The sequence below is a fragment of the Dasypus novemcinctus genome, chromosome 1, assembly GCF_030445035.2.
Source record: "Dasypus novemcinctus isolate mDasNov1 chromosome 1, mDasNov1.1.hap2, whole genome shotgun sequence".
NCBI classification, from domain to species: Eukaryota; Metazoa; Chordata; class Mammalia; order Cingulata; family Dasypodidae; genus Dasypus; species Dasypus novemcinctus.
This window is the reverse complement of record NC_080673.1, coordinates 172,479,316-172,500,127: the sequence shown is the minus strand read 5'-3', so window position 1 is coordinate 172,500,127 and position 20,812 is coordinate 172,479,316. Positions and strand designations below refer to the sequence as shown.

The following is a 20,812-nucleotide window of genomic DNA, read 5'->3' as shown; positions in this document are numbered from 1 at the left end:
CCAGTTGAGTGGATTTGGCAGCCTTGTAAAAAGCAGCTGAGTATTTCTGAACTCTCAATTCCATTTTATTTGTTGATTTATCTATCCTTGTGCCAATACAATGCAGTTCTGACCACTATAGCTTAGTAATATGCACGAAGTTTTTCTCCTGCAGTATCTTAAATATACCACTGCCTTCTTTCCTCCATGATTTCTGATGAGAAATCGGCACTTAATTTTATTGGGTTTCCCTTATATGTTATGCATTGCTTTTCTCTTGCTGCTCTCAGAATTCTCTCTTTGTCTCTGGCATTTGACATTCTGATTAGTATGTGTCTCAGAGTTGGTCTATTTGGATTTATTTGGATGGGAGTACATTGTGTTTTGGCGGAGGGGGGGTGGGGGGGTGGGGGGAGGAAGCCAAGATGGCATCAGAGTAAGGAGCTCCTGGAGTCAGCTCCTGAAACAGGAGAGTTGGTGGTCACCCAGAGCTACCTAACCCTTTTGGAGGACCCAGGAGACCACTCACCAGCTGCCTATGGACCACTCAACCTGTAATCCCACAACTAGCCCTATCCTCCCTCTGCTTCCCCCTGTGCCTGGCAAGGCACCCTTTATTAGGCAATTATATTACCTAAGAGCCATACACATTCTCCATTTTTCTTTCTTTACCCACATTTTATCATTTATAACTCCTTACTTATTATCTTTCTTTTTTGTTAATAAAGAAATTATACATTTATTGAAAAATAGTGCATGAAATAGAGTTTCCGTATGCAACCCTATTACTAATACCTTGCACACTTGCATAAGAATGGTTCATTTCTCAAACTTTCTTTTAGAATATTTTTATAATTGTACTATTAACCATAGTCAACCATTTACAATAAGGTTCACTGTTTGTGCTGTACAGTCTTATGCTTTATTTGTGTTATAGTAATGCATATATAAATTTTAAAATTTTCCCTTTTAACCACATTCAAATATACAACAGAGTGCTGTTAATTGCATTCAGAATGTTGTACTACCAGCACCAGCAACCATTACCAAACCTTTACAATCAACCCAAAAAGAAACTCTACAATTTAGGCATCAACGCTTCATTCCCTACCACCCACCCCATTCTCTGGTAACCTACATATAGTTTCTTATTCTATGAGTATGCTTATTCTAATTATTTCATATCAGTTAGGTCATACAATGTTTATCCATTTGTGTCTGGCTTATTTCACTCAACATGATGTCTTCAAGGTAAAACAATGTTATTCACATATATCATAACCTCATTCATTTTTATGGCTGAATAATATTCCTTTGTATGTATATACCACAGTTTACTTAACCACCTTTCGGCAATTATGAATAATGCCCTTTACACATTTGTGTGTAAATATCTGTTCAAATCCCAGCATTCAAATCTTTTGTGCATATACCTAGAAGTAGGTATGCTGTTTCGTATGGTAAATCTTTATTTTACTTTCTTCCTTGATGGTTTCTGGATTTTCATCTTGTTCTTTTTGCATGAGGCATCATTTCCTCTTTCTTTGTCCTGTAATCTCTTGTTGAACACTATGTCTGTTAATATTTTTTAAATGTTAACCCTGGAATTTAGTTCCTGGGCTATCTCTTAAGTTTGAATCCAGCTAGTGATATGGTAGAGATTTTACTGAATGCCAGGAGTTAATCAAAACAAACAAACCAAAGCAAAAAGCGCCTCCCACTCCTTTTGCAAATTGGCTTTTCTTTGGGTGGTGGTCTCCTTGCGAGATTAGCCCTCCTATCAAGCAGATCAGTCTGCGGTAAATGGATAATACAGGTTCCTCTTTGCTTAATATGAGCCTACATGGAGCCAGAGCCAAGGAACTCCCAGTTTACAGTCCACAGGAGACTGAGTGATTGCCTCTGTACCTTTAAAACAGACCTTCTCCCCTCCTGGGTGCTTATTTGTGTGGCTTAAAACAAATAATCTTTGCCCAGGGCCATGTCAATTTAATTGTTTCTCCTAATCTCCCAGGTGTCTGCAAGGGGCCTCTCTATTCTCAGGACAAACTCTGGAAGGGTGACTCTGAGACATGCTCCCCATCTCAGTCTCTCAGACTGCTATCTAATATACTGGCATTGACATGCATGCACCCCAGTATGCATTCGGGGAGCACTCTTCCTACTTTGAAACAGGTCCAGGGACCCAGTATTCAAGTGCAAGCTGGCTCCACCTTGTGTTGTGAAGGGTGTTGGGGAGGGGCCAAAAAGTGCACCAGGAAATTCTTTTATGGCATATTTATTTATTTTAAAAGAGCTTTAGATTCATAAATGTTACATTGAAAATATAAGAGATCCATATATCCCACACATTCCTGCTCCCACACTTTCCTCAATTGACATCTTTCATTGTGTGGCATATTTGTTATAATTGATGAACAGATACTGATGCAGTGTACTAACCAGGATCTATTTCATGGATAAAAAAAAATTAATAATTAGTAATGGCACAGACACAAAGCAAACCAGGTCTTTGTGTCTTCACTAATTGTGTCCTCCTAACTCACACCATGGACTTTTGAGAAATGTAACCATGCTCATCAGCAAGCATCAGGTCAATTGCCTTGCATGATGCCCATTAATAACTGAAGCCATCAAGAAATACTATAAGAGCCTGAAGTGAATCTCTTTTTACTGATCATTTTACAAACAGAAGTTAATATAAAACAAAATAGAAGTAACCTCTCAATAAGTATATTCTGAATATAATATTACTTAATGAGAGTGAGTAAACATATGTCCTAGGTACTTATCTAATTTTAATTAGGATAGAAGCTACATCTGGATGGAGAACTTTAGGGGGTTAAAAAAGAAAATTTTAGCCAATAAGCTTCAGTTACAGTTTATCCTGGAACTGACCCTGAAATATTTTGTCTCATAGTTTCTACTACCTGTATGTATTTCGAAAGGGTAGATAAAATAATTTTCTTCTATGTGAGGACTCTGCATTTTTGTCATTGTCCTGGAGAAGAAAAGAAGGGATCTTTAAAAATAAAGGGAAGAGGGCAGTGGACTTGGCCCAGTGGTAAGGGCATCCATTTACCACATGGGAGGTCCACGGTTCAAACCCCAGGCCTCCCTGACCCATGTAGAGCTGGCCCATGCACAGTTCTGAAGCGCACAAAGAGTGCCCTGCCACGCAGAGGTGTCCCCTGCGTAGGGGAGCCCCACGCGCAAGGAGTGCACCCGGGAAGGAGAGCCGCCCAGCACAAAAGAAAGTGCAGTCTGTGCAGGAATGGTGACGCACACATGAGAGTTGACACAACAAAAAGAAACACAGAAGCGAAAAAAGAAGACGCAGCAAATAGACACAGAGAACAGACAATGGGGGGGGGGGGGATAAAAATAAATAAATAAAGGGAAGAGAATTTGTTTAAATTAATATTCCCCTACATGTGTTCAACCTTTTAAATGGAAGAAAGAGGAAAAGTGAAAACAAATTTGTGCTTAGTATATGTGGTATTTAGTATCAAAATGTATAACCAGAGAAAATTAAAAATAGATTGAGAATGTAGAGTAATATATACTCAAATAAAAACTTAATGTTAGAATATGATACTCATTTCCCTTAACATTCACAGAAAATATAATATAGTCATAATTACCATACTCTTTTTGATAGTTTTATATTTGTAGTAACGTGATAGCTTTCATCATGGTTTTCTGATTCAGCTAAGACCTCTGTGAGGTCCCTGTGCTGTGAAAGCATTTAAAATCTACAACTACTTAAAGATAATGTTATCCTCCTTTAAGATCTTTTAATAGTTAATCTAAATATGTAGTTTATTTCAGCCCACCTGTAGCTTATATTGTGTTTTTGCCAATTTTGTTCACTACTTAAAAGGAAAAGTCTATACTATACAACATAGAGAGTAACAACATTGGTTCATAGATAGAAAGGTGTTGGAAAAATCACAGTTCCAAAACTTAACTAGCTTGGTCTCCTCACCTGTCATCTGTGAATAAACAGAACCTATTGTATAAAGTAATTAGGTAAAGCATGAGAAGTCTATACAATGTCTGGTATATGTTAATAGCTAAATATATTAAATAGGTATTACTATAACATTATATTTCATTATAATATTTTATTACTATACACAGCATACTCTGAATATATCAAGTACATAAGGAATCCTTAATGGTTTCTTTACTCTTCAAATACTGAGACTCATTTAGAAATCTTCAGTATTTTACTGTTTTGCACAAGGACTGTAATCTGTATAGATCCTCAATGATGGACTAGCCACATAGTTGTGATCTCTTTCAAATACGTGTTATCAGTGCTCCTTCAAATAACTATTTTATGTTTCCTTATGATGGCATGGTGGTTTGAAGCTGAATGTAACACCATGTTCTAAAATCTAATCAATTCCTGTGGATGCGAACCCATTGTAAATAGGACTTTTGATGAGGTTACCTCCCTCAAGGTATGGCCCAGCTTAACCAGGATGGGTCTTAATCCTCTTACTGGAGTCCTTTATAAGCAGAATGAAATTCAGACCAAGGGAGAAAGCCACAGATGGTAAAGCCAGAAGCTGAATATCAATAGGGCTTGGAAGAGAAAGGAGAGACCAAGAGACACTACCATGTGCCTTGCCATGTGACAAGCTAAAGACCAAGAGTCAACAGTAGCCAGCCACAGAATGCCACAGTCCTCAGGAAGAAAGCATCTCCTCGATAATGTCTGATTTGAACTTTTTCCCAGTATCAAACCAAGAGAAAATAAATCACTATTGTTTAACCCAACCCATGGTATTTGTTTGAGCAGTCTAGGAAACTAAAACAGGTGGCAAGTTTCATTTTTCCATCCTTTACTGAGAGACACCATGTCTAAATCCCCAAACTGAGTATCCTGGGTACCTCCTTCACTACTGATCAGAAGGTAAATAATGAAAGAGATTTTGGATTTTCTCATCTATTAAAACAACAAAATCTAGTAATTGTGATATATTAAGGGTGGGGTGAAATAGTTCTAGTACCTAACTAGGGAGAACTCTCTCCTATCTCTTCAAAATAGATGCCTTATTTTTGTTGCTGTTGTTGAGTCCATGCCTTTCTTCTTCTGCAAATAAATCTTCTTTTTATAAGCAATTATACATTCTGAAATAAGGAGTAGCTAAATGATAAAACAACCAAAATGGAGAGAATCTAGCACAGATATTTGATATTTCAATGATTTATTTCAACTTTCTTTAAATTCTTTCCCATTTATTTGGTGAATAAATAAATGAATTAATTTATTCATTTATTTACAAAGATATTTTTTAGTATTACAATGACAGCTACTGTTATACTTTTTGGGATAACCTTATTAAATGAGACAGAGACCCTGTGACTTAGTTTTTGATATCTGGTTATTGTTAAATTTAATGATGTTGCTTTTTCTCAAACAACAAAGACATCTGCATTTATGTTATAGTCTTAAATTTCTTGTAGTTAAATTAAGTATGATCTAAGAGTATCCATTTCTTGCTAATGGTTTAATATTTACTATACATTTTCTAATATATTGCAAAGATCTTTTACCTAAAATCCCATAAAAAACTAAAAATAACAATATAAACACACATTCTATTTATAATTAATTGTTACATAGACTTCAATCTTTTTATTTATTATGAAATATATGCTTAAAATAAAACCCTATACATTTTTTTTTCCACAAAGTTGGACATTTGTTTCTGGCCCATAAAAAAACATTTAAAAACTGGTTTAGACCACAAAAACCTATTTCTAGTATCTTTGTTTCCTTTCCATAAATCATTGTTCAGAACAGTGAGCCAATTTACTATTAGTTTCATTGATCCCTTCCACTGATCTTACATGGGTATAAAGAATTTTGTCAAAGGCTTTCCAAACATCTAAGTTTAAAATCCTCTTTAACTCCCTTCCCACATTTGTCTACCTGGAGTGAAGTCCCTGAAGAATTTCACAAAAGTAGTGAGCAATGCCTTTTATGCCCTAAATGTGTGTTGTCTGTTCTTAATCAAGCTGAGCTTTTCAAAGTGGTTCCCATTTGATCTCTATAAATAGTTTCTGAAACTTTTCAATATAACAGAAGTTAAAGAAAACTCTCTGAAATATCTAAGTGTGTGTTTCCAAGACTGATTTTCAGTTAATATTTTGTTTTGGTTATAAATATAAAGGGATATTTTCTTAATAGAAAAAAAAAATGTAAAGTACTGTGATGCCAATAGCTACATGCCTCTTTACACTTAAGTTTCAATTTCTTGGTAAACATATTTTCTTTTTTTATTAATTGGTCATCATATTGTGTTATTTTTATTGCCATCAGAAAACGGCATTTTTTTTTCCCTTTGACAGAATGACGGATCTATTTGAGCTTGTTCTGAAGTCTGATAGCCATTATTAAAGGGAAAGAGGGAATGTCAAAATTTGTCAAAGATTTATCTTGAAACTGATAAAAATGCCACTATTTTTTCATAGTTCACTATAAATCTATATTAGGTATTTTATAGACATCCACAGACACCCTGTATGATTTTGTTTCTCAATGTCTGATAAAAACATAAGGCTCTTATCTTCTTATGCCTTTCTTACTGTGACCTTGGCTATGCAACTTAAATTTCCTAAAGCTCAGTTTTCTCCCTATAAGCAGACAGATTATGGAAGAAACTTTTAGAAAATGTTTGAGATAAAGATAATAAGACCTGAAAGAGTGTCTATCTTGCAATCACTTTGTTTTTCCAATCCAGATGTTGTAGTTTACCTTGCAATTCTCTTCAAACTTGCAATCACACAAGTTTTTCAGTTGTCTGCTAGGCAGTAATTAATTTGGTCCTTTAGAGGTGACCCTACCACTATTCAAAACTGCCCTTCATACTCTCCAAATTTTTGTGAAAATGAGCCAATTGTCTTCATGTTGGTGAATGACTGTATATTTTGGGGATGAACCTCTGACTGACCCTCTTAATTTCAAAGTGAATTATTATGTAACAAACTCTGTCTTAAGAGTTTTACCCCCCTAGATAGCTTATGACCCATTCAGTTCCCTTTAAGTAAAAAGTTTGGACATTGAATCAGTCATCTCATAAAATTGTGAGATGAGCCAAAAATTAAACAGCCCTCTTTAACATAACAACTTTAGAATTTTTAAGACATTAAAATATTAAAATAGATTTTCTAATCAAGAGATTGCTTTACTCTACTCACAAAGCACAATGGTTCAAAAACGAGCTAAAGAAAAGTCTTTCCAGAGACATGAGCATTCTCACATTTGTCAGGGATTTCATTTTACTCTTTTGTAGATTTCTTAACTTAGAATTTAGGGACCCATAGAAGTTTCAAAATTAGGCTTCAGATGATCCATAACATTGCTAAAATTTTACATATAATCACTTCTACATGGGATCCTGCGAATATGATCCATGGCTCACATGAAGTTTGCCATGCACTTTATCATACACACAGATTAACAATATCTTTTACCTGTTTTTGAAGTGTTTGTCTTTAATTATCATAACAAACCTTGTGACAAAAACAAAGTATTAATGATAATCTTAAATGACATTTCCCAAAGCACACATCAAATAAGTGGTGAGCTCAGATTCGGAATAAGATTTATGATGCCCATTCCATCACCACATGCTTTCAACTATTACAATTATCCAATTCTATTTGAAACCTCCAGCACAGGAAATACAACTGTTTATGCAAGTTGTTTGACTCTGAATGAGGCTTATTATCCTCTTAGGTATGTTGATAGTTTACTAGCCACAATACCCCTCCTGAATCTCATCAAATGCTACTGTCATTTCTAGTACTGACGTTTATCAATTCAATCATAACCTATCCTCACCCATCAAGTTTTCTCCAATTTTCAACTTAAAATTTTCAATCACAGTTTTAGTTAATTGTTTTGTAGTTGGCTATCTGCTCTCTATGAATTTTCAGTAGTTTGGGAAAAAAAGAACAAGGCCAGTTATCTAATCTTATTCTTTTACATATCAGTTGGTAAGACTATAAACTGATCTATAAGGCAATTTAATTTTTTCTTCAATGTTAAGTTCTGATATTTCACTGGATAAGAGTACAGGCAGATAGGATGACACATTTGCTATTTCAATAACTAGAGGGAAATGTACTCATCATTGATTAGAATGCAAGTTATTACATTACAGAATAAGCAAGTGTGTTAGGAATGATATGGGCAAAGAAGGATGAATATTGCCAAAGTATGCTATGCAGTCTATTAAATTTGCAAAGGGGGAATTCATATTCATGAAAGTGAAAATGTTAATTCTATTTCTAACATTAGGGCAGAAAGTTCAATAAGTGAGGCACTCATTTGCCTACTAACAGTTTTTTTTTTTTTTTCCCATTTAGTAGAAGTGCTACAAGGAAATGTTGCTTCACATTTGAGAAAGAGGTTTAATTTTGCTTTACTACTACCAAAGTCTTTTGTATACCTATTGAATAAAATAAAATGGTCACCAAGCATGTGATTGAAAACTGAATGACCGAAAGCTCACTGTTCTATGGGGCAGCATAGACACTGCTGACTACACAAATTGTGACAATATTTTGCTTTACTTATAATCTAAGCTAAGTTACTGTAATCCTACTTTTAATTTTAGAAATTAAACTATTTATGCCATTTTGCATGAATATAAGCAGCCTCAAATCTTTGAGATGATAATTAGTTAATATGATTTTCTGATAGTTTTGATCACTCTACCAGGTAGGCACTTTAGTTTATATATTACCTTACAATATATGGTAATGCACAGAGATGAATTTATTACCTTATATGTATAAGATATATATATACACACACACATATATGTTTATATATACAGAGTAAATATGAATGCATTCTAAAGTCTAGAGTTGATATTTCTTTTAAAATAACAAAGTTCATTAACTATGTAAATACTCTCAACACATTCCTAATTTATTTGCAGCAGTCAAGTAGAACATTAGGTTTTCACAGTTCTAGACCTAAAATTATCATTTTATCACATTGCACAAATAATACCATGCACATTTTGATCTGTACTTTGTCTCTTTGCATAATTCTCATTATTAAATTTTAGTCACACTTCTGGGGAAGGTAATGGAGTGGGGAGCTCCAAGACTCAGTCCTCCCACCAAAACATTATTAAATAGGCAGGAACTGTCTGGAAAAACTTTTTTGAAACTCCAGAGGCCAGAAGAACACAGCATAGCATCCAGGGAAGAGCAGGTAGAACAGGATGATAAAAAACAGTAAAGAACTGTAAATTGCTCTGTATGGTGGCTACTCATAACCATCCCCTACTCCTTAGCAAGCCACGGTGGGATCCAGTCCCTGACTGGCTGCTACTGACAGAGTCATAGAAATTCTCTTGACTAAGCAAAAAGGTGTGTCTGGCTGATCACTGATCATGGTTTTTGATTAGCAAATTCAGGTGACTGGGTCCTGGCTCTGCAGGCAGCTATTATTTCAATCTACCCCAGACAAAGTCAGTGGCAGCCATTGTTTTAACCTCACTTGAGACAAAGGCAGAGGCAGCAATTGTTTCATCTCTCCCTGGAAAAGGGCAGAGGTAGTGGAGATGTGGAGATGAAGATGCAGGGCTTCCTCGGGGTTGTGGGAAAAATTTAGTTGATGGGATGCATTTCCTGGGCAGGTCAGAATAGCTCAGCTTTGGGAAGCTTTGGAGAAGTTTTTGGTACACTTCTGGAACCCCTTCACAGGGCATTTTGGAGCCAGTCTATGCCACCTCTTTGGGCCCCTGTTTTTTCTGGAAAAGTCTTATTTGGGAAAGTTCACTCTGGGATGAGCCTCCTGCCAGGATTTGTCCCCCAAGCAAAAACAGTGTGAGATAACAAAAGTTGTATAAAATACTATAGAGACAGAGAGTCTAGGACAAAGGCCAGTCAGCCTCTAATACCTAGCAGAGAAAGGTTACTACCCTGGAATAAAGAGGATGAAATCAAACTCCTGTAAACAAGAGAATTCCAAAACACCTAAGAAGGAAAACCCCAGGATAAGACAGAGGTCCAGTAAAATAGGGAAAAACATCTCAGTGTGTAAATCCCAGAGTTAACATTGAAACTATTAAGGTATATAAACAAAAGACAAAGTAACAGGAAATGATGGCCCATCCAAAGGAAGAGGATAAATGAACAGAAAATCCCACTGAAGAAGACAATAATGTAGACATTCCAAACATAGCTTTTAAAAAATGACCTTAAAAATGCCTAAAGAGATTAAGGGAAATAGAAAGAACTACAGCATATCAGGAAAAAAAATTAATGAACAATATGAGAGTCTAATTAAATTTAGAGATTTTTAAAAAGAACCAAACCTAACTACTGGAATAAAAGATGACAATAATTGAAATGAAAAATGTGTTTAAAGAGCAGATTGGAAGAAGTGGATTTGGTCCAACAGATAGGGCACCCGCCTACCACATGGGAGGTCCAAAGTTCAAACACAGAGTCTCTTGACCTGTGTGATGAGCTGGCCCATACGCAGTACTGATGAGCACAAGGAGTGCTGTGCCACACAGGGGTGTCACCCGAATAGGGGAACCCCATGCACAAGGAGTGTACCCTGTAAGGAGAGCCACCCAGTGTGAAAAACGTGCAGCCTGCCCAGGAATGGCACCACATACATGGAGAGCAGATGCGGAGAGATGATGCAACAAAACACAACACAGATTCTGGGTGCTGCTGACAAGCATACAAGCGGACACAGAACACACAGCAAATGGACACAGAGAGCAGACAACTAGGTGTGGGGAAGGGAAGAAAAATAAATAAAGAATAAAAAAATTAAAAAACAGACTGGAGCAGGCAGAAGAAAATTCAATGAGCTTGAAGACAAACGCTTGAAGTGAGTCAGATTGAGGAGAATAAAAGGAAAAAGAAATACTAAAACTGAAAATAGCCCAAGACAGCTTTGTAATATAAGCAAGTGCATCAACATATATGTTTTGGGAATCCCAGAAGGAGAAAAAAGAGAGAAAGGGGCAGAAGAAATAGTAAAAGAAATAACAAATTTCCAAACTTAGGAAAAGATGTGAATATACACATACAAGAAGCTTAGACAGCATCAAATAGGATAAATATGAAGAAAAACAGATTCATTTTATACTGGTTACACTATTAAATGAAAAAAAAACAAAAAAACAAGGAGTTCAGAATGCAGCGAGAGAAAAGCAATGTGTAACATTAAAGAGAATCCCATTAAAACTGAGTACCAATTTCTCATCAAAAACCATGTAGACAAAAAGGTAGTAAATTGAAATAATTAATGTGCTGAAGAAAAACAGTCAACAAAGAATTTTATAGCTAGTGTGACTGGCTTTTTCAAAAATGAGGGAGAGACTAAGATATCTTCAGGTAAACAAAAACTGAGGGTGTTCATCACTAGGAGACCTGCCCTACAGTAATGCTAAAGGAAGTTCTTCAGACTGAAACCAAAGGACACTAGAAAATTTTGTTCAAAGCAGCTTAAAGAAATAAAGACCTGCTATAAAAGTAACCATTTGGGTAATTATATATGTCAGTTTTAGTGCATTGTGTTTTTGCTATGTAAATCCACTTTTACTTCCTACAGGTGTTAAAATGCAAATGCATTAAAATAACAATAAATATATGGTTTTGTACAAACACTGTGAAAAGTATATGTAGCAACAAGTTCACAAAAAAACAGTGGGAAGACAGAGAGGTATAAGAAAGTTTATGTGCATGCTACTGAAACTAAGTTGGTATCAAATCACATGTGATTATTATATATTTAGGATGTTAAATGTTAACCCCATGGAAACTACAAGGAAAATAGATGAAAAATAAATCCAGAGAGAAATGAGAAGGTCTTCAATATATACAACATGAAAAGCAGATAAAATATGCATCAATGAAAATGAAGGACAAAAATGTATAAGACTTACAAAGATTATCAAAATGGCAGAAGATAGTTTTGTAATATCAGTAGTGATTTTAAATGCAAATTAATTAAAATATCCAATCAAACAGCAGAGATTGGTAGAATGGATAAAAAAGCATGACCTAACTATATGCTGTCTGCAAAAGACTCACCTGAAATTCAAAGATAAAAGTTGGTTCAGTCTGAAAGGATGGAAAAATATATACCAAGCAAGTAAGAAACAAAAGAGAGCTGGGTTGCCTATCTTAGTATTGGATAAAATAGACTTTAAGTCAAAGAGAGTTACAATGGTCAAAGATGGATACTGTATACAGATATAGGGGATAATTCAACAGGAAGACGTAACAATTATAAATATATGTGCACATAACAGCAGAGATCCAAAATATATGAAGAAGATACTGACAGATTTGAAAGGAAAAACTGACATTTATACATTAGTAGTAGGAGACTTTAACACATACCTCTCAATAAAGAATAGAATATCTAGTCAGAAGATGAAAAAGGAAGTATAGAACTTGAATGATATACTAAACCAACTAGACCTAACAGATATTTATGGAACACTGAACTCAAGGAAAACAGGATACACATTCTTCTCAAGTGCAAATGGATATTCACCAGGATAGACTATATGGGGTCACAAAACAAGTCTCAATATATTCCAAAATAAAAATATATGATGCAAAATAAAAATATCATCTGAGCACAAGAAAATGATGGTAGAAAGCAATAATGGAGAAAAGGTAAATTCACCAATATGTGGAAATTAAACAACTAAATCTTAAATGATCATTGAGTTAAAGAGGAAATCAAAGTAAAATTAGGAAATATCTTGAGGCAAATGAAAATACAAAATATTAAAAATTATTGGGTGAAAATTATAGCACTAAGTGCTTTCAATTAAAAAGAAGACTTCAAATCAGAGACCTAACACCAAAACTGGAAGAAATAGAAAATGAAGAAAATGAAGAGCAACCAAACCCAAAGCAAGAAGAAGAAATGAAAAACAGAATTGAGTGGAGGAGAGAGAGAGAGAGAGAGAGAGAGAGAGAGAGAGAGAGAGAGAGAGAGAGAGAGAGAGAGAGAGAGAGAGGAGAAAAAGAAAAAATTAGAATTAGAAAAACCAAAAATTGGTTCTTTGAAATGATCAGCAAAATTCACAACATTTAGCTAGACTAACAAAGAAAAAAAGAGAGAGGATATAAATGACAAAAATTAGAAATGAAACGGGGAACATTGCTACCATTCCAACTGAAATAAAGACTGTAAGTGGATGCTATGAACAACTATATGACAATAAACTAGATAACCTAGATGAAATGGACAAATTCCTAGAAATACATTGACTTAAGAAGAAAGAGAAGATCTCAGCAAACCAGTTACTAGCAAAGAGATTCAATCAGTAATCAAAAACCTCCCAACAAATGAAGCAAATAAATGAAAAATCTTGGGGGAGTCAATGTGGCTCAGTGGTTGACTGCTGACTTCCAATATATGAGGTCCTGGTTTTTTTTAGGTACCAGCATACCTTAAAAAAAAAGAAAAGAAAACAAAAAGAAACCTCCCAACAAAGAAGCCCATGGCCAGATGACTTCACAAATGAATTCTACCAAACATTCTAAGCAGATATAACCCCAGTTCTCCTCAAACTCTTCCAAAAAATAGACAAGGGGGAAATAATTCCTAACTCATTCTATAAGGCCAACATCACCCTTAAACAAAAGCTGAATAAAGATATACAAGAAAAAACAAATGAAGCAAAACCAAACAAACAAACAAAAAAATACCTAGAGATCAATCTCTTATGAATATAGATGCAAAAGTACTAGCAAACCAAATTCAATAGCAGTCAAAAGAATTATACATCATAATTAAGGGGGATTCATCCCAGTTATGCAAGTGAGGTTCAATATAAGAAGATGCATACACACAATGCACCACATTAACAGAATGAAATAAAAAAAAAAATATGATATTTCAATTTATACAGAGAAGGCTTTTGACAAAATGAAGCAATCTTTCTTGAATAAAATACTTAAAACTTTAAGAAAGACGTAAACTTCCTCAAAATGATAAAGAGTATATATGAAAAGTCTACAGCTAGGGAAGGGGCTATGGCTTAATCAGTTGGGCTCCCGTCTACTATATGGGAGGCCCTGGGTTCACATCCTGAGGCCTCCTTGTGAAAGCAGGCTTGCCCACATGCCACGGAGCACTGCCGGGTCCCCAAGCACCATGGAGTGCTGCCCGGCTGGCAGGTACCATGGAGAGCTGACTCAGCAAGGTGATGCAACAACAAAAAAAAAGGGTGACAAGCAGAAAAAGCCACACAGAATAGCGCACGGCAAATAGACACAGACAGCAGACAGCAAGCAAGCCGCAAGAGGGGAGGGGAAAATAAATAAATAAATACAGACACAGAAGAGCACACAGCAAATGGACACAGAGAGCAGACATCATGCAAAAAGTCACAATGGGGGGCATAAAAAATAATTTTAAAAAGTCCACAGTTAACATCCTACTGAATGGTGAAAAAACAAAACTGTCCCTCTAAGATCAGGAACAGGATAAAGATGTCCACTGTCACAACTGTTATTCAACATTGTATAGGAAGTTCTTGCCAGAAAGAAGAAGAAATAAAAGGCATCCAAATTGTAAAGGAAGAAGTAAAACTTGCTCTATTTGAAGATGATAAAATCCTAAATAAAGAAAATACTGAACAATCCATAGCAAAGCTCCTTGAGCTAATAAATGAATTTAGCAAAGTTGCAGGATATAAGATCAACATCCCAAAATCAGTCATGTTTCTATAATTAGCAATATACTATCAGAAGAAGTAAAAAGAATTCCATTCATAATAGCAACTAAAAGAATCAAATATGTAGGAATTCGTCTAACAAAGTATGTAGTAGGCCTGTGCTCAGACAACTAAAAAACATTGCTAAAAGAAATTAAATAAAACCTAAATAAAAAGAAAGGGCATTCCATGTTCTAGTGTTAGAAGACTAAATATCTATTAAGATATTAATACTACCAAAAACAATTCATAGATTCACTGCAATTCCAACAAACTTCCATGCAGAAATGGAAAAGTCAATTATTAAATTTATATGGAAGGCTAAGAGGTCCCAAATAACTAAAGCTATCTTGAAAAAGAAGAATGACATTGAAAGTCTTGCATTACCTGATCTTAAAAGTTATTGCAAAGCAAGGGTAATCAAAACTGCATGGTACTGACACAAGAACAGATACACAGATAATAGACGAGAATTGGGAGCTCAAAAATAATCCTCATATTATGTCCAAGTAATTTTTGACAAGGTGGTAAAAACTTCTTAATTGGGAAAGAATAATCTCTTCAACAAATGATTCTGGGATAATTTCATCTCCTTTTTGCAAAAAGAAGAATCAGACCCTTTACTTCACACCTGATAAAAATAAATAAATTCATAATGGATTAAATACCTAAATATAAGACCTTAAAACTGTCAAAATCCTAGAAGCAAACATAAGAACACATCTTTAGCACCTTGTGTTAGGCAATGGTTTCTTATACATTACACCAAAAGCAGAAGCAACAAAAGAAATAAATAGATAAATGGGACCTCATCAAATTTTTTTTAGAAAGTGTCCCTCAAAGGACTTTACCATGAAAGTAAATAGACAACCTACACAATGAAAGAAAATATTTGGGAACCATATATCTGATAAGAGTTTAATCCAGCATATACAAAGAAATACTTCAACTGAGCAAAAAAGACTAACAACTCAATTTTTAAAAAATGTACAAAAGACTTAACAGACTTTTCTCCAAAGGTATACAAATGACCAAAAACATGAAAAGATGTTCAAAATCATTAGCCATCAGAGAAATGCAAATTAAAACCACAATAAGGAATATTTTCATACTCATTAGAATGGCTGCTCTTAAAATAAGAAAAGGAAAATAACAAACATTGGAGAGAATGTGTAGAAATAGGAACACTCATTCATTGCTGTTGGGAATGTAAAATAGTGCATCTGCTGTATAAAACAGTTTGGCAGTTTCTCAGAAAGCTAAGTATAGAACTACCATATCACCCAGCAATCTCACTGCTAGTAATATACACTAAAGAATAAAAGCAAGGTCTTGAACAGATATTTGCACATCAATGTTCACAGCAGCATTATTCTCCATTGTCAAAAGATGTAAGCAATACATATGTCCATGAACAGATGAATAGATAAAATGAAAAGTGGTATATCCATACAATGGAATATTATTCAGCCATTAAAAAGGAGTGAAGTCCTGATACATGTGATATCATGGATAAAGCTTGAAAACAAGATGCTGGGTGAAATAAGCCATGTACGAAAGGACAGCTATTGTATGATCTCATTGATTTGAAACAATTAGAATAAGCAAACTGGTAGAGTCATAATGCAGAACATAGTTTACTAGTGGATGAGTTTTGAGATAGGAAATGGGAAGTTATGGCTAACTTCCATCTAGTTGGAATGATGGAAATATTTTCATAATGAATACTTATGATAATAGCACAACATTGTGAACATAATTAACAGCACTGAAATATATATCAGAATAGAATTAAAAGGGGATATGTTAGACTGTGTATATATTAACAGAATATTTGTTTTAAATCTATGAAATTACATTACTCAAAAAGTGAACCCTAAGTTAAACCATGGCCTTCAATTGATAGTACAGTTATAAAAATGTGCTATCATCCATTGTAACAAATTTTCCACAGTAATCCAAATTGTTGCTCATGGGTTGTAATGTGGAAGTCTTGTATTTTTACATGATTGTTCTGTAAATTTGCAACTTCTGTACAAAAGGAAAAATATAGTCAATGATGTTAGTTAGTAAATAAACTATCCATCAACAAGTTGTTAATGAGTATTGTGAAACAAAAACACATTATTAGCTAATGAAAAATTAACAGATAACATTTGTGCATTAGCCAAAAAGGGTGCTGATGCAAAGTACCAGAAATGTGTTGTCTTTTATAAAGGGTGTTTATTTGGTGTAAAACATTACAATTAGAGGTCCTAAAGAGAACAACTCAAAGTTACTTCCTTACCCAATGTCAGTTACCAAGTGTTGAACAAGATGGCAGGATATGTTTGCAAGGGTTCAGCCTTCCTCATCTCATTCCTCTTAAAGCCCTAGAGTCCCAGCTTCTTCCAATCTCAGCCGTAGGCTGGAGAGCTTGCCTCTTTCTTTCCTCTTACAGATCCATTATCTCAGCTCATTCTGATCTCACGTGTAGGCTCCAGGGCTTGTCTCTCTTCCCGGGCCTCTGCCATGTCTATGGAACTGTGTAGCTTCCTCTGTGTTCTTCTCTGTGTATCTACTTCTGTGTGTCTCTTTCATTGAGTGTCTGTTTACATAGCCCACTGAGGTGGAAGGGACTCAAACCGAGTCACCTTAAAGACGTGGTCAAATCAAAGCCCTAATATTAACATAATTTAATCAAAGTCATCTCAGCTGAATCTAATACAATCAAAGGGTATCATGCCCAGAGGAAAAGACCAATTTACAAACATAACATCTCTTTTTGGAATTCTTAAATAATATCAAACTGCCACAATCCACCCTCCAAATTCAGAAAAACAAATTACAATATTCCAAAAAGACTTAAATCATTTTGGTTAGCAATGCTAACTACAAAATCATTTCTCAGTTACAGTTTGAAAAATACGGTTTGTCTTGGGTCAAAGTCCTCTCTGGCTGTAGACCTTATCAAACACTATATGTATCAGCTTCCAATACACAAAGGGACAAACAAAGGATAAACATTTATACTACATAAGAAGAAATTGGAAAGGAAACATGAGTCACGGTCCCCTACCTTTCTGAAAATCTGTGGGGCATAATCTATTACATTTCAATATCTGAGAGTCATTCTCAGGATGATAGTTTCTTCTCCCTGGGTCCTCATGGGAACCCGCCCTTTCCACAGGCTTGCCAAATAGCCATTTTCTTGATTCCACCCTCATCAAGCACCTGGGTGGTGGTAGAGCTCCAGACCCTCACTCCCCAAGAATGTTAGGGTGATGGCCACACTACCCAATCCCTGGGGTAGAGCCTAAATCCCTTTAGTACAGTGAGGTGGAGGCAAAATTCTCTCTAACCTCTGAGAGCAATGAGTTGGATACCTGGCATTCCCTAAACTATGGGGGACAGGCCCATGCCTCTCAGAGCAATGGAGTATTGAACTCACTCTCACCAACCTTTGGGGAATGTGACTCACCCTCTGTGTAGCCTGATAAGTAAAACTCTCCCTCAACAGTTAGCTGGAACATCCTCCCTCTTCAACTGCTGGGGAAAACTCACCCTCTATGTACACATGGATGGGGTTCCTCTCTTGACCCAAGGACATATCTTAATTCCAGACCTCAGCTTGCATAATTTTCCTCTTAAATACTTTTTCCCTTTCATCTATCCCTTCCATCTTCCTTTCAGTTCAGGCTGACAGTAGTTTTGTTCATACAGCTCTTTCAAGAAACTTGTTGGGTTAGCATGCAAAAGCAGGGGCCCAAGCCATCAGGAAATAAGACTTTCCACAAGTCTTTCCTGGATAACTGAATTTTCAATCCTGACTTACAAGTTCCAAGTTAAGTTTAGTTAATTCCTCAAATGGGGCACTATCATCTGGGGGCTTGTTTCCCAGAGGCTTGGAATTTCCAGAACCAGTTTCTGTTTTCTTTGTGCCCAATGATTCAGTTATCAGTTTATCTCTTTCCTCTAATATTTTGCTATAAATTACATGGAGAAGCCAGGCTGCATTTTCCATATTTTGTTTGGAAATCTCCTTGGTTAAATGTCCAAGCTCATAGTTTTAAATTTTGCCTTCCAAACAATATCAGCAGTCAATCTTGCTAAGTTCTCTGCAACTTTAAAACACTGATCACATTTCCTTCAGTTTCCAATAATACTTTCATCATTTACTTGTAAGGCCTCATAAAAAGCATTTTTATTTTTATTTTTTTAATAAGTGTTTTTAGCATCCATTTCCTATCAACAATCTCTTCAAAGCAATCTAGGCCTTTTCTATCAAGCATATGACAATGTCTCCAAAAAATACCCTTCACCCATTTATAAACCTGTTCCAGTATTATGGTAATTGCAAAAGTACCATTCTACTTCTCTGTACCAATTTCATTATTAGTCAGTCAAAAGAGGTGCTGATGCAATGTACCAGAAATCTGTTAGCATTTATAAAGGTTATTTATTTTGGATAAAAGCTTACAGTTGCCCAGCTCTAAAGAGAACAACTCAAAGTTAATTCCTCATCCAAAGTCAGTTGCCAAGTGTTGAACGAGTTGGCAGATGATGTCTCTGACAGTTCAGACTTCTTCTTTCCTCTTAAAGCTCTGTTGTTTCAGCTCCTCTGATCTGGGCTATAGGCTGAAAGACTTGCCTCTCTCTTTCCTCTTAAGGCTCCATGGTCCCAGGCTTTTCCAACCTCAGCTGTCGGCTGGAGGGCTTGTTTCTCTTCCCAGGGCCTCTGCTGTGTCTATGGAGCTGTCTCTCTTCTTCTGTGTTCTCTGTGTATGTACTCTGGTATGTCTTCTTTTTCTTTTTTTTTTTAGTATGGAACGCTTCATGAATTTGCATGTCATCCTTGCGCAGGGGCCATGCTAATCTTCTCTGTATCATTCTAATTTTAGTATATGTGTTACTGAAGTGAGCACTGGTGTTTCTTCTTGATTGTCCATTTATATAGCCCACAAAGGGCAGGGACTCAAAGTGAGTCACCTTAATGACATGGTTGAATCAAAGCCCTAATCTTAACATATTTAATCAAAACATCTCAGCTGATTCTAAAACAATCAAAGGTATCATGCCCATAGGAATAGACCAGTTTACAAACATAACCAATATCTCTGTTTGGAATTCTCAAATAATATCAAATTTGAGAATTTGCCACAATTTGTAATGGATCAAGAATTTTATGTGAACTTTTAAATTTTCACAAGAAATTTATATGATAAATACTACCATCATTTCTATTTAAAAGATGGGGAAGCAAGATTAGATTGTTTATACAACTAGACCAAGGCTTGTACTGATAAATAACCCATCTCTGGCCTAGTCCACCATCTTTAAACTAAACTCACTTCTCTTTCCCCATAAAATAATTTTATTTTTAATAAAAAACTTGATCTTTCAAAGGAAGTTACCCAAATTGGGTCCTCTTCAACCATCAACCACCTTTAAGAAATTCCAACGCAGACCTAAATTAAATATTTTGTTGGACAGGGCACACATCAGAATCCCACCCTCATTCATTGCGCCATTATAAGAGATTCCTTAAACATAACTTGCATGGGCAACACATGACACAATTGATCAAACTGCAGATAAACATCAGACCCGATTTCAACCAGTCTAAAAGGTGGCTGATCATTAGTGTCCTCTGGTATAAGCATACTTCTCAATGGGTACTATGGATAGTATCTTATATAAGTAGATTTATTTTATAAGGCATTGGGTAAGTGTAACAGAGGCTGAAGTAGCAATACACAGAGTGATACAGAGTTCAATGAACATTGGTAACAACAAAATTCAAATGGTAAAAGAGAGTCTATAGGTATGGGTGTCCTCCAAGTTTTGTATTTTTCCAATAGACTATTCAACTAAAAATTATAAACACTCTAAATCTGGTCTGATATGTAAAGAGCTTGGAACTGTCATTTGCATCCTCACAACTTGAAAAAAAAACTAGAAAAACTGAAAATTAACAACAATTCTTCAGTCCATCACATTGCAGACATAGGGCAAACCATTGCCCAAAATACTGAAAAGAAAGACATGAAGAATCACAGCTTACCAGGATCAGAAACCACCACTAGTACCAACATTGGGTAAGAATAGTTAAG

The 20,812-nt window shown here is 35.5% G+C and overlaps 1 non-coding gene across 1 annotated transcript; it reads right to left on the bottom strand.

The window, feature by feature from the left end:
- Positions 1-19,517: 19,517 nt before the first annotated feature.
- Positions 19,518-19,624, bottom strand: LOC111765278 (U6 spliceosomal RNA). Its single transcript, XR_002797666.1, has one exon. It is a non-coding gene; the product is annotated as a U6 spliceosomal RNA (small nuclear RNA).
- Positions 19,625-20,812: the final 1,188 nt, after the last annotated feature.